The 14,666-nt window shown below is 45.0% G+C and overlaps 1 long non-coding RNA gene across 1 annotated transcript in view; it reads left to right on the top strand.

Moving 5' to 3' along the window:
• Positions 1 to 8,562: 8,562 nt before the first annotated feature.
• The window catches only part of LOC145358371 (uncharacterized), a 75,691-nt gene continuing 69,587 nt past the window's right edge, over positions 8,563 to 14,666 (top strand). The window contains exon 1 of the long non-coding RNA XR_013889466.1: positions 8,563 to 8,622. This is a non-coding gene — a long non-coding RNA (uncharacterized LOC145358371). The remainder of the gene's footprint in view (positions 8,623 to 14,666) is intronic.

The raw sequence follows: 14,666 nt of genomic DNA on the forward strand, positions 1-14,666 counted from the left end.
TGCATTTGACTTACAGCGGAAGACTCAAAACACGTTTCAGCCTTACAAAGGACACCCATCAAAATTATCACAAAGAATAGGGCGTGGCAGTTAGCAGGCTTCCTCCACCTCTACTGTGGATATCTGAATGCACCAAGCTGTAGCAGTAAGATAGGAAAAATTAAGAAATACCAAGAGCACAAAGGTGGCACGGGTGTTCAAAATCTGTATATAATTTGCACATATGCAAGTAGAATTTGTTATTCCTCATGTCACTATTTCTCTTCTATCCGATGATATGCTCCATGGTCAGTCAAGTGTAACAGATGTCCCCTCTTCACAAATGTCTCATTATGTGCCTATGGCTTCTCTCGTCATGTCACAACGTCTGACTGTTCTCAGCGCAATAGTGATATGTAGAAAGTTTCTAAAAGCTTATTAGTTGAGCTATGCAAGACCTGCTTTAGAAGTTCAGACAACGTTGCTTCATGACTTTAGAAGCTGCAGAGTGGTTTGGTCTCCTGACGCTTCTGCATTGAAGAGGGTCTTGGAGGACTGAACGGTGAGTGTAATGCACTGACAGTAAAGGGCACCTTTCATTGACCTCCATGTAATGTTCATCAGTCTTGTGTGTCGTGTACATATCCACCAAAACTTGGGGCTCTCATGCACTTCTGGTGGCCTGCTCAGGGATCACCCCAATGGTAGCATCTACTTTCCACCTGCATGATGCTGACATACGGGACAATGGAACTCACTGATACATGTTAAGCTTTGCAATTCCGGAAAGAGGTCTGAGACTGTGCAATTTTGGAGGTATGTAATTGGCTGCAAATGCTGGACTTTGACATGAGAGGACGCTGCGCTGGGACAGATTGGCTAGTATCACTTAACATTAACCCTATGTCAGCTCTCAGATAGTCAGTCAACATAATAATGTGATTGCTAGAATGGCACTGATGTGCCTGGTTTGCATATGAATATGTCAGACTGGTAGAATGAAAATGTAGAGGCCTCAAATGGGATCACAGCAAAGCTCCAACACATCTGATGTGCGCTCTTTGTTGACAAAGATTAGATAATCAATACCTAAATGGAGTGTCAGCATTTGTAGGCCACAAATGCCAAACTAGAAAGAATAGGAATTGGTAGATCCAGGTGGAGGCATGGTCATGAGCACTTGGCAGAGATCAGACTGTGACGCTGAAGAAACTTTCATTGTCCATTGAAAGGTGAGCTAAAGTGCAGACTCGCATCCACGACTGAGAGTTACAGATGACGGCATCTTTAAGATATATCTCATGGCGTCAACTCAGTTTGATGATGAGGCCTTAACATTTGTCTTGTCTGTGCAGAGATACTGTAGTACGGATTCAGGTTAGACCTCAGATACCAAGCTAAGAACTACAGAGTGATTGTCCTCATTGAGGTGCCGTGTAACACTGCAGGCATACTCCAAGAATGAACGAGGAATGCAATGCTCCTCCTGCCTCTTGAAGACTGCCATAGGCATTGCAATGTTAGTGACAACATGCTTGAAAAATCTGCACCATGCCTACTCTCATTACAAAAGGGCAACACATGGACATGGTTCTTAATGGATACAATTTACCAAAAGAAGAAACAAAGCAGACATTACAAAGATGAGGATTGTGAAATATTGAATGGGATATTGAGCGAGAAAAAACTAAGGCGTTTATCATTATTGATAGTTGATAAATCACCAGGCCCAAATGACATATACCTTACATTGCTAAGAGAAGCAAGGGAAGAAACAGGTCCTGACTATCATTATCCAAACTGTGCTGGCTAAAGGAACTATGGCAAAGATTCGGGAGATTGTTAATAATCTATCAATGTTTAAAGAGTGGAGAAGGAACAGTAAAAATAATTAAACTCGTTAATTGGCAAACAACTGGAGAAACTTCTGTAAGGCAATGTAAATTGTCAATCGGAAAGGCACAGATTAATATACTCATGCTGATTGTTCTTGATTGATGGAAGATTGTGTCTTACTAACATGATTGCACTTTTGAGAACATAAAAAGCAAAGTCAGTGACAATAGCAACTCTGCTACAATGCATGTGGATTTTAGCAAGATTTTTGACAATGTTCCAAATGATATAGGCTGCTCAGAAAATTAAAAACTCCAAGGGTCCGAAAGGAAAGTGGCAAGTTGGGTCTAAAATTGACTGTGTCGGCAAACATAAGAACATAAGAAATAGGAGCAGGAGTAGGCCATCTAGCCCTTCGAGCCTGCCCCGCCATTCAATAAGATCATGGCTGATCTGAAGTGGCTCAGTTCCACTTTCCCGCTTTCTCCTCATAACCCTTAATTCCCTTGCCTACCAAAAACCTATCTACTCGCGTCTTAAATATATTTAGCAAGGTAGCCTCCACCACTTCAACGGGCAGAGAATTCTAAAGATTCACCACCCTTTGAGTGAAGAAGTTCCTCCTCAACTCTGTTCTAAACTGCTTCCCCCCCCCCCCGCCTTATCTTGAGGCTGTGCCCTCTAGTCCTGCTGTCCTTCCTGAGCAGGAAGAACCTCTCCACCTCTACCCTATCCATCCCCTTCATCATCTTATACGTCTCTATAAGATTCCCCCTCATCCTTCTAAACTCCAACGAGTACAAGCCCAGTCTATTCAGCCTCTCCTCATAGCTCAACCCCCTCAACTCCAGTATCAGCCAAGTGAACCTCCTCTGCACTCCCTCCAAGGCCAAAATATCCTTGCGCAAGTGTGGCGACCAAAACTGCACACAGTACTTCAGCTGCGGCCTCACCAGTGCCCTGTACAGTTACAGCAAGACCTCCCTACTTTTATATTCAATCCCCCGCGCTATGAAGGCCAGCATCCCATTTGCCTTCCTGACCACCTGCTGCACCTGTAGGCTGGGTTTTTGCGACTCATGCACAAGGACCCCGAGGTCCCTCTGCACCGTAGCATGCTGCAGCTTTTCGCCCTGTAGGTAGAGTCCTTCCTACTGTTATTCCTGCCAAAGTAGATAACCTCACACTTGCCAACATTGTATTCCATCTGCCAGGTCCTCGCCCACTCGCTCAGCCTATCTAGATCCCTCTGCAGGCTTTCTACACCCTCCGCACAATTTGCTGTTCCACTTATCTTTGTGTCATCAGCAAATTTCAACACCTTACACTGGGTTCCCTCCTCCAGATCATCTGTATAAATGGGAAACAGCTGAGGCCCCAGCACCGATCCCTGGGGCACTCCACTAGTCACCAACCGCCAATCTGAATAGCACCCATTGACACCCACTCTCTGCCTCCTATTTGACAGCCAATCCCCTATCAATGCTAACACCTTAACCCCAATTCCATGCCCCCTAACCTTCTGTAACAACCTTTTGTGTGGCACCTTATCAAACGCCTTCTGAAAATCGAGAAACACCACATCTACTGGTTCCCCTCCATCCACCGCACTAGACACATCCTCATAGAATTCCAATAAATTCATCAGACACAACTTCCCCTTAATGAATCCGTGCTGCGTCTGCTGTATCAAACAATTCTTCTCAAGATGCCTCGCTATTTCCTCTTTGTTGACGGATTCAAGCATTTTTCCTACAACAGACGTTAAACTAACCGGCCTATAATTCCCTGCCTTTTGCCTGCTACCCTTTTTAAACAGCGGCGTAACATTAGCCATTTTCCAATCTTCCTGCACTTCCCCGGAATCCAGCGAGGTTTGGAAAATAATCACTAAGGCCTCCACTATCACCTCAGCCATTTCCTTCAGAACCCTTGGATGCATTCCATCCGGTCCTGGGGACTTGTCCACCATCAGTCCCAATAGTCTGTCAAGCACTACCTGTCTAGTAACAATGATCTCATTCAGGCCCTCAACTCCTACCATCTTTTCATCATTAACACCTCGCATACCACTCGCGTCCTCCTCCGTGAAGACCGAAGCAAAAAACTTATTTAAGGCCTCAGCCATTTCCTCATCCCCCACCACTAAATCCCCCCTCTCATCCTCTAAGGGTCCAACATTCACCCTAGCCAGCCTCCTCCTCTTTATATATTTATAAAAACTCTTACTATCCTTTTTTATATTTAGCGCTAGCCTAGATTCATCGTCTATCCTTCCTTTATCAACTTCTTCGTCATTCTTTGTTGATATTTAAACCTCTCCCAATCCTCTTCTCGCCCACTACTTTTAGCCACTCTCAACGCATCAGCTTTTAATTTAATACTCTCCTTTATCTCCTTCGTTATCCACGGCTGATTATCTCTTCTCCTACAATCCTTCTTTACCATCGGAATAAATTTCTGTTGAGCACCGAGAAAGATCTCCTTAAAGATCCTCCACTGTTCCTCAGCAGACCTACCTCCCAATCTACGCCCCCAATCTACATTTGCCAATTCCTCTCTCATCCTATCATACTCCCCTCTGTTCAAACAAAGGACACAGGTCGGGGATCCTACTTTCTCATCCTCCATCTGCATCAAGAACTCCACCATACAATGATCACTCTTCCCAAGCGGATCCCTCACAACAAGGTCCCTAATTCTACCTACCTCATTACATAACACCAGATCTAAGATAGCTCGCTCCCTCGTCGGCTCCAGCACACACTGTTCAAGGAAACTATCCCGGCAGCATTCCAAGAACTCTTCCTCAAGCCCACCGCATCCAACATGGGTCAACCAATCAATATGTAGATTGAAATCCCCCATAATTATTGCCGTTCCATTCCTGCACGCATCATTTATTGCGCGTTTATAGCCCGCCCCACCTCCAGGTCATTATTTGGGTGCCTATAGACCACACCCACCAGCGTCTTCCTCCCCTTGCTGTTCCTAATCTCCACCCACAACAATTCCACGTTCTGCTCTTTGGCGCCTATATCTTCCCTTACTACCACCCTGATACTATCCTTAATCAGCAGAGCTACCCCCCCCTGCCCTTTTTCCTCCCGTCTATCCTTCCTAAACACTTGATACCCCTGGACATTCAGCTCCCAGTCCCTGTCACCTTGCAACCACGTCTCTAATGGACACCAGATCATATCCATTTGTACTGATCTGCGCCACCAGCTCATTCACTTTGTTCCGAATGCTTCGTGCATTCAGATAAAGTGTCTTCATCCCAGCCTTCACCTGGACCCTATTTGAAGGAACGCTACCAACCTTACTCATGCCTCCTACTCCCTTTATTATTGGGACATCCTTGACCTCTTCCCGTACCTGTACCCTCTCCTTTACTTTAGGCACTGTAATTTCACCTACCCTCGCACCGCCCCCCCAATTAGTTTAAAGCCCTATCTACAGTCCTAGTTATATGATTTGCCATAAACCACCCTGGCAAGCATGGTCAATGGGTGTTTTTGTGGTGGATTTGATACAGCGGCCATGAAGGACACGAGGCTTCATTAACAGATCCCGCTGTAAGCTTCGTGGAATGTGAGTTTCCTTATCGAGCGAGTGGAAGCTTGCCCAATGAGATATGCAGCAGCACTTTAAAACCCACCCTCACAGCCTGGGCCATCAGATTGTAGGTCCAGATCATTGCCTTGGGTTAGGGTATGCTGTGGATGCAAGTCTTTTCTTTATTTCAATAAAGCACGTTGTTCCAGAGGACAGGGTGGTTTATGATGAGGCCTTAACATTTATCTTGCCTGTGCAAAGATACAGTAGTACGGATTAAGGTTATAGACCTCAGACATCAAGGTAAAAACTAGAGTGATTGTCCTCCTTCGGGTGCCTTGTAACACTGCAGGCATACCTCCAAGAATGCACTGAGGAGTGCAAAGCTCCTTCTGCCTCTTAAAGATCGCCACAGGCATTGCAATGATGGTGACTGCACCACGTCTACTCTCATTACAAAACAATCTGTTGGGGTTCTTATGCCATGACAGAAAGGCCACATGCTCCAGAGGATGCCATGCCTTCCTAGGATGAGGACATCATGACACAAGAGAATAATTATTCAGAAACTGATGTACTTCATTGAGATGAGACAGTCATAACGTAGATCAAGCATGAAGGCACTAGCTCATATGAGCTAGTCATTGTCATCCTCCCAAAACATGGTGGCTATAAGAATTATCCATACATGCCTGTCTCATCTAGCCCGTGCTGTGGCCTCTTCCTCTGCAGCCTCAGCATTCTTGCCCTCATTGAACTCAGCCCTTTTGAAGTCCTCCTCATTGGAGGAGATGTGCAGTTCCTCCATCTCTCATTCAACAAGATAATTCCCCTCTGGAACATGCGGTTGTGTAGACGAATTGGGAGACCCTCTATAGAGCATACTAGAGACTGTTACCTGACCTGTCCATATACTGAATATGCATGATGATGCCAATGGACTGCTTGATCAATGAGTATGCTGCAGAATATGCAACATTATACCTCTCCAGTGGTTAGCATTGTTGCCTTACAGCACCAGAGACCTGGGTTCAATTCCAGCCTTGGGTGACTGAAGTTGGCACTTCCTCCCCATATCTGCATGGGTTTCCTCCGGATGCTCTGGTTTCTCTCAGTCCAAAAATGTGCAGGTTAGGTGGATTGGCTATGCTAAATTTCCCTTTAGTCTAAAGAAATGTAGGTTAGGTGGTTTAGGCATGGTAAATGTGTGGGATTACAGGGATAGGGTGGAGGGAAAGGTCTAGGTGAGTTGCTCTTTCTGACAGGTAGTGCAGACTTGATGGACAATGGCTTCTTTCTGCATAATTCTCCTTGTAAGACTTTGTTGCCAAACAGGCAATATCAGCCATACCTTTCACAGATAGTCTTTGTCACTGAGAAGCCAACCTTGGATGCGCTGAGGGCTCTCATAAATCTGTGGTAGGTGACTCAGTGTAGGAGCTGTTGAGTTTCCAGGTTATCTCACACATACCTGCATAATCTGCTTCTGGCAGTTGGAGACCAGCTGTATATTAAAAGTGGAAAACTTTCCTATTGCTGTTCACAAGAAGTTCTTGTAGCCACGCAAGTTGATGGCATCCTGAACCAGTGGAAATTCAGAGACCACTGCAAACGTCACTGCTCTGGTAGCCTGGCTGAATTCATCCAGAGATGTAATTGTGCACCTTGTTAAATAAGGCATCAATAACCCCTCAAATGCAATAATGAGCAGATGCGTGAGATATTCCACAGATTCCCAGTGGAGTTTTGGAACAAGCTACTTGCAACAAAAATTCAAAGTAGCGATCACTTTTGACCCAGTGGCAAAGCCTCATGCAAAGCCTGAATGTGGCACCTGTGAGGTTTAGAGGTTTTTGGACCATTAGGCATATGCATTTTGGTCATTGCCCCTTTACAGCTGGTGCTTTATGACCCTCACAATTTTCTGAGTGTCAGAAGGTGTTTGGAAGCCAATTCAAAAATGGCTCTGACTGGGAATAGACCATGCAAGAATGCACACCATGAACAAAGGGGCCACAATCGCTTAATTGGAAACTGACTGCTCCTGACGTATCTCAGCTGCATCATCCTGTCCATTTGGTAAAGTGGAAAATAGTAGAGTCCGCTCAAATGTGCAGTGGTTGACTCTCTCATAAGCTGATTGCCTGCCCCAGGGTTTTTTTTCACTCCCTGTTTTTCTACTTGATCTGCTTGAAAAATGGTGGTGGCTGAGTTTTTATGATGAAACCAGCTTCCAGCCCTTGCCATGACCAAAGTCCCTCCCATTGTGCTGGAAGAACATTATGTAGAGGTTTTTCCTCCCTCCAAACACTCTGCTTCCTCCCCTTTTAATCCTTGAACCTGCAATCGTTGATATCCCTGTCCTTCCACTGCCTCCCCCACTGAACCTCATGTGCCATTGCCACGAGGACCTTTGACCCAGCCATGAGACCATCAAGTGGTCCCCTTACATCTGCGTAAGGGGAACTGTACCATATACAGCCCAATCCCCAGGACCAACATGTGTGAGAGAATTACCATGCTTTTGCACTATGCTGGGTAAGACTAATACAGAACTGCCTTAATTCCTGGTACACCCTACCTGTTGGTTGGAGTGCTTTCACTTCACAGATTGCAATGGATCAACACCATTTCTCAAGGGAAAACAAAGATAGTCAATAGCCAGTGACACTCAAATCTCATGGAAGAAATTACTTCTTAACCCACTCTCAATGTCCGCTCACGAGCAGCTTTTGGGCAAAATGTTGTGCTACAGGTCTTGGAACATGAACTAATCTGTGATAAAAACTGACTTTGCTCTCACCGGAATAATTTAAACTCCCAATGTTCATCAGGAAAATCGGACGTGGCCGTTGATTCAACATGACCCCTTTGCGGCATTAACCAAAGTTCAAATGACCTCCACTGGCACTGAAAACAAAACAGCGATGACTTTGGAAGCTGCGGTCCCATCACCAAATACTTACCCGAGCACTCCAGCCCTACGGCCACAAGTGCCAGCCATAACCGTCGGCCCAATGCCGCCATTTCCAACCGCCCAACGCCACGCGCCACTCCGATCCCCGCCACCTGACTGGACCCGCCCCCCCCGCCCGCGCGTGCTTCGTGACCACGTGACGGGACGCTGCGCGAGCGAGGGGCGCCCAGCCCAGCCGCCGTTTCAGGGGCGCGGAGATGAAGTGTTTTGTTTTATGGCGGAGAAATAAGCCTTTCCTCTCACTCCCACCCCGCCCTGTTCTAATGGGAAAGGTATGCTCAAATAATTTTTTAAATTAATGTAAATAATGACACCAACTGACCCATTAGCAACTAACATGCTATCTTATTTCCCAAATACGACATTCAAATGATGAGCTCCACAAGCTTGTGATCTACGGGGAACCCGAACAAAAAATTGAATTAAAACCTCTCTTTCGTGTAAAGTACGTTTATTGTGAACTTTACCTGACGTGATAAGTATAGTAAATGGGGAAGATGGTATCATTGTCGTTGGCGAGGAGTAGGGAAGACGGCGTGGGGGGGAAGACGTGGGGGGAGGGGGGCGGCGGAGGTAGGGAAGACGGGGGAGGGGGCGGGGGTAGGGTGGGACAGGATGGGGGTATGAGGGGGTGGGGGATAGGGGGTCAGTTGGTAGGAGGTGGGGTGGTGGGGCAGGGATGTTGGGGGTAGGGGCTGGGGTGGGGGGATGAGGGGGTGTGGTGGGGGTGTAGGGGATGGGGGGGTAGGGTGGGGGGAGGTTGGGGATGAGGAGATAGGGATGGGGGGTAGGGTGGTGGGTAGAGGGGGTGCGGGGAGGGGTAGGGGGGAGGTTAGGGATGGGGAGATAGGGGTTGGGTGGGGTGGGGGGATGAGGGGGTGGGGTGGTGGGTAGAGGGGGTGCGGGGAGGGGTAGGGGGAGGTTGGGAATGGGGAGATGGGGTGGGGAGGTAGGGGGAGTAGGGAGGTGTTGGGGGTGGGGAGATAGGGGGTGGGAGTAGGGAGGTGTTGGGGGTGGGGAGATAGGGGGTGGGGGTAGGAGAGGTAGGGGGTGGTGGCGAGGGGTAGTCGGGGGAGGGGTGGGATGGAAGGTGTAGGGGGGTTGGACAGAAGGAGGAGGGGTAGGGGGTTTGGGGTAGGGACGTTGGGGGGGGTCATCTGCATATTTTGCTTACTCAGGAGCTGATGAGCAAATTTCAGAAAAATAATATGGCTTGGCAAAATAAACACCCATAGCCCTTTCCATACCCAATCCATACACAACCAGACTTTCTCCAAACATTGATATAAATGTGGAAAATAGGACAACCAGCCAGTTTGCACACAACGTACTCCCACAGACAGCAATGTTGTATGTTTTACATCCATTTGAGGGATATATATGTGGTCTCAGATTAACATCTCACCTGAACACTGATAACACAGAATCTTTCAGGACTGTGCTGGGCTGTAAGCCCACCTGCAAAATTCTGGAGTGGGACTTGAACCCACAACTTACTGAACTCCAGAGAGCTGAATGCACCGACCTAGTAGACACCCATGCCATCCAGGGTGTATCTGATGTACCTGCTATTGCAGCTCTGGACTGCCTGACTGGAGGTGGTGCAGCTACAGCTACTGACAGTGGTGATGGCAGCAAACGAAGTATGGTTTTTTCCCTTTTGTTGTTGAATCCTTTTTAAACCAACTTTTTAATTATGCGGGAATTTAGTCATATTTTACTTCTGGGTCAGTTGAGACATCTCCAGATACAGACTTGTAGTATTTGTCTGTTCGGTGATAATGAAAGCCTAGGTCATGTGAATCTAATGTTCAGAGAACCCCTGTCCTCAACTCAACCCCACCATTACCCCTATTTCATTACAATGGCAACATGTCAAATAGCCATGGATTTTCAGCATAAATGTTAATGTTCCTTGTGGTTTGGACAGTAAGAAGCCTCACAACACACTAAGCACTTCTTACCTTGCCCTCCTCAGCCCAACACCAGCAACTCCACATTATGGTTTGCACAGACTGATTTGTTTAGAATTTTGGCGCAGTTTTAGGTGAACCAGTTTCAAAACCTAGTGCAACCAAAAGCTTGTAAAATTGAGGAATGGGATAGCAGCAAAATCACAGATAAAATGGAAGTACTTGTTCAACAGGGCCTTTTATCTTGCTGTTGGGTGACAAATTGATAAAAACATAATACCTGCCTGCTGTTTTTGCCTGTGATGAGTGCAAAATTGCATAGGCAATGAAAAATCTCAGTCAATAAGTATTTGAATGCCTTAGTGGGCCTTTTAATTGTCTGTAGGCACAACTCCCACTTGCATCAATATTGCACGTGTGTGCAACGATGTCAGGTTGTGTACCCAATATCATTTTGCATAATTCTTTATTTATTCCAGTCAGGTGTGCCCAACCACAGAATATAAAATTCAGACCAACAATTCAAGAAAAAGGAGTGGGAGTAGACTGAATAGTCCTCTTAAGTTTTAACCATTGTAATACACATTGTGATTGTTCCTCTCAATAAAAAACTATGGGCAGAATTTTTTCTGAAATCAACCAGCAGGACTCTCCAACCCTGAGTGATGCAGTCACCTGAGCTCCCCCTGGGAGAGGCCTGATAATGAGATGCTTCGTGGGTGACTTGGCTTTATTACTGCACAATCACATACAGATACAGGATAAAACCTATCACTTGAAGCAAATAGCAGCCAAAGTTGGCCTTAACATCAATATAGAGAAAACAACGATAATGCAAATAAACCTCAAGAATAACAACTCCATTAAGATAAGAAACACTGAGCTGGATGAAATAATGGCTTTTACCTATTTGAGTATGCTGCAATTCTACAGGTGGGACAAAGTAGACTGTAAAGATCGCAATTTGGAAGGCTAGCATTCATCATGAAGCATTCATCGCTCTCTCCAACATCTGGAAATCTGGAGTAATCACGGCCACAAAGCTAAAGATCTTCAACTCCAGTGTAAAGTCTCTTCACCCTTAAACCTCTGGAACATGCAGTACCACCAAAACAATGTTGATAAAATCCAATCTTTCACCAACAGATGCCTCAGAAGAATCCTTAGGATACAGTGGGCAAACATCAATAATGTTAGGCTATGAGAGAAGACAAAACCTAATAGTCCTCCAAAACAAAGGTGCAAGTGGAATTGGATAGACCATACTTTGAGGAAGCTGTAGAACAACATGCTTAGCTCTCACACTGAACCCGCATGGAAAGAGAAAGCAAGGCAGACCAAGAAACACATGGAGGTGGAATACAGAAAAGATGAGAGCTGAGGGCTACACATAGCAACAACTGGAGAGTTTGGCCCAAAACACGAGCAGTTCAAGAGAATTTTTCCATGACCTATGCTCCGTCAAAGATTGGAAAGGCTAATAAGATTAATGCATTTGTATGATGTTCCTGTCATTGATACACACCCCATCAGTGATGAGGGGAGGGGACAATTGTGTCACAACTTGTGAGTTCTTGTGAAATTTTCTGCTCCTGTCGGCAAAAATACCCTAAACATATGTAGTTCACATACAAAGCAGTATGACTTTTAAACTGTTTGTAAATGAGGTATTTTAGTTTTAGTCTTGTAGTTTGAGGTATCAAAACAAATTGACATGTTATTTAAAGCTTAAAGACACAGCCACATAGTCTTTGTAATGGACAAGGCAATGTTTAAAAAGATATTCAGCTCAGGTTTAGAGAAAATTAACAGAAGCAAGTACACAATTTGTCCGTAAATAACGCAAAACTTCTTTCTCATTATACGGCTTGATCATCATTTGATCTTCAGTCTGTGTCGCATGTTTATGCTCTATCAAATCACAAAAACAGGCAATTACATTGTCATATCTTACAATTAAAATGGGAGTAAATCAGAGCAGTGACGTCATAATATTATATGAGGTCATAATTGCTGAATGTTTTCATAATAGTATATGTTATAATAACAATTTTGCGTCACGGCGGGGTATGTGTGTGGGGGGTGGGGGGTTGAATTCAAAAGTACAGCAAAAACTGCTATCACCATGGAAGCCTTCATGTTTTATTTCATCTTGTCTTCCATTCTCATGTCTTTGCCTTCAGGTAGGATTGATCTTATACTTATTTGTGCAATTAGCTGTCAGCTATTGATTTGCAGGTTTTTAACATTTTTCTCTATAGTTAAGAATGTTTTGTAACCTTAAAGGTGCAATATAAATACAAGTTGTTTTTATTCTGGATCTTGCATTCAGTTGTTTAACAGTGACTATGTTTGTGGAATGTCAGTGAGAGAGAGACCTGTGGAAAACACTTAATATGTATTTTACATCACATTCTATGTGATAGATGGACTGAAAGTGGCAAGTTTGAACTGATTGAAAGAGTTGTATGAATAATGGCCCTTTCTTCTCTGGGACACTTGCACTAATTCAGCCCTTAATACATTTTATCAATTATCCATCCTGAGATGGATAAAGCTCTCTAATTGTAATGGACATCGGAGAATGCTTATTGAATGTCAAAAAAATTATTTTCCATTTTAATTTGACCCATAGCTAGTCATTCCAGTTCTTGGTTCTGAGGCACACACAATGTTCAGAACATGTCCCGTATAGAAGAAAAGAAGACCTGACAGTTTTGTTAATATGTAATAAAAGTGGTAATCTCAATGCATAAGAAAATAATAAAAACTTTTCTCTGCCTGGAATAGAAATTGGTATAATTTAATAATTATAATTCATTATTTGATTCCCGGCTTGGGTCACTGTCTGTGTGAATTTTGCACATTCTCCTCGTGTCTGCATGGGTTTCCTCCGGGTGCTCTGGTTTCCTCCCACAGTCCAAAGGTGTGCAGGTTAGATTGATTGGCCATGCTAAAAACTGCCCCTTAGAATCCTGAGATGCGTAGGTTAGCGGGATTAGTGGGTAAATATGTAGGGATACGGGTCTGGGGCCTGGGTGTGATTGTGGCCGGTGCAGACTCGATGGTTTTGGTAGGTTACGGGAACTGTGGTGCACGGATGTTGTAATGAACCTAGTCAAAAAGAAAAGGAAAGCGTATAAAAGGTTCAGAGAGCTAGGGATGTTAGGGATCTAGTGGAGTATACGGCTTGTAGGAAGGAACTTAAGAAGTAAATTAGGAGAGCCAGAAGGGGTCATGAGAAGGCCTTGGTAGGTAAGATTAAGGAGAACACTAAGGCCTCCTACAAATATGTGAAGAGCGAAAGGATGAGATGTGAAGGAATAAGACCTATAAAATGTGAAGGTGGGAAAGTTTGTACAGAACCGGTAGAAATAGCAGAGGTGCTTAATGAATACTTTACCTCGGTACTCACAGTGGAAAAAGATCTGGGTGGTTGTACTGCAGGCTTGCGGCGGACTGAAAAGATTGAGTATGTGGACATTCAGAAAGAGGATGTGTTGGAAATTTTGAATAGCATCAAGATAGATAAGTCTCCAGGACCGGATGGGATGTACCCCAGGTTACTGTGGGAGGCGAGGGAAGAGATTGCAGAGCCCCTGGCGATGATCTTTGCGTCGTTGATGGAGACAGGAGAGGTTCCGGAGGATTGCGGATGTAGTTCCTATATTCAAGAAAGGGAATAGGGATAGCCCAGGAAATTACCGACCAGTGAGTCTAACCTCAGTGCTTGGTAAACTGATGGAGAAGATCCTGAGGGACAAGATTTATGAACATTTAGAGAAGTTTAGTATGCTCGAAAGTAGTCAGCACGGCTTTGTCAAAGGCAGATCATGCCTTAGCCTGGTTGAGTTCTTTGAAAATGTGACTAAACACATTGACGAAGGAAGAGCAGTAGATGTGGTTTACATGGACTTCAGCAAGGCGTTCGATAAGGTCCCCCATGCAAGACTTCTTGAGAAAGTGAGAGGGCACTGGATCCAAGGGGCTGCTGCCTTGTGGATCCAGAACTGGCTTGCCCGCAGAAAGAAGTCTGACAACACCAGGTTTAAGTCCAACCGATTTATTTGATAGTAAACTCGCAAGCTTTCGGGGTTTGCCCCTTCGTCAGGCAAATGCTCTATTCACATTGATCTTAGCAATGTAGAGGATCAGAAGGACCTTGGGGTCTGGGTCCATAGGACTCTTAAATCGGCCTCACAGGTAGAGGATGTGGTTAAGAAGGAGTATGGTGTACTGGCCTCCATCAATCGAGGGATTGAGTTTAGGAGTTGGGAGATAATACTGCAGCTTTATAAGACCCTAGTCAGATGCCATTTGGAGTACTATGCCCAGTTCTGGTCGCCTCACTACAGGAGGGATGTGGAAGCTACTGAGATGGTGCAGAGGAGATTTACAAGGAT

Source organism: Carcharhinus amblyrhynchos, chromosome 25, assembly GCF_965287045.1.
Source record: "Carcharhinus amblyrhynchos chromosome 25, sCarAmb.v2.hapA, whole genome shotgun sequence".
Taxonomy (NCBI): domain Eukaryota; kingdom Metazoa; phylum Chordata; class Chondrichthyes; order Carcharhiniformes; family Carcharhinidae; genus Carcharhinus; species Carcharhinus amblyrhynchos.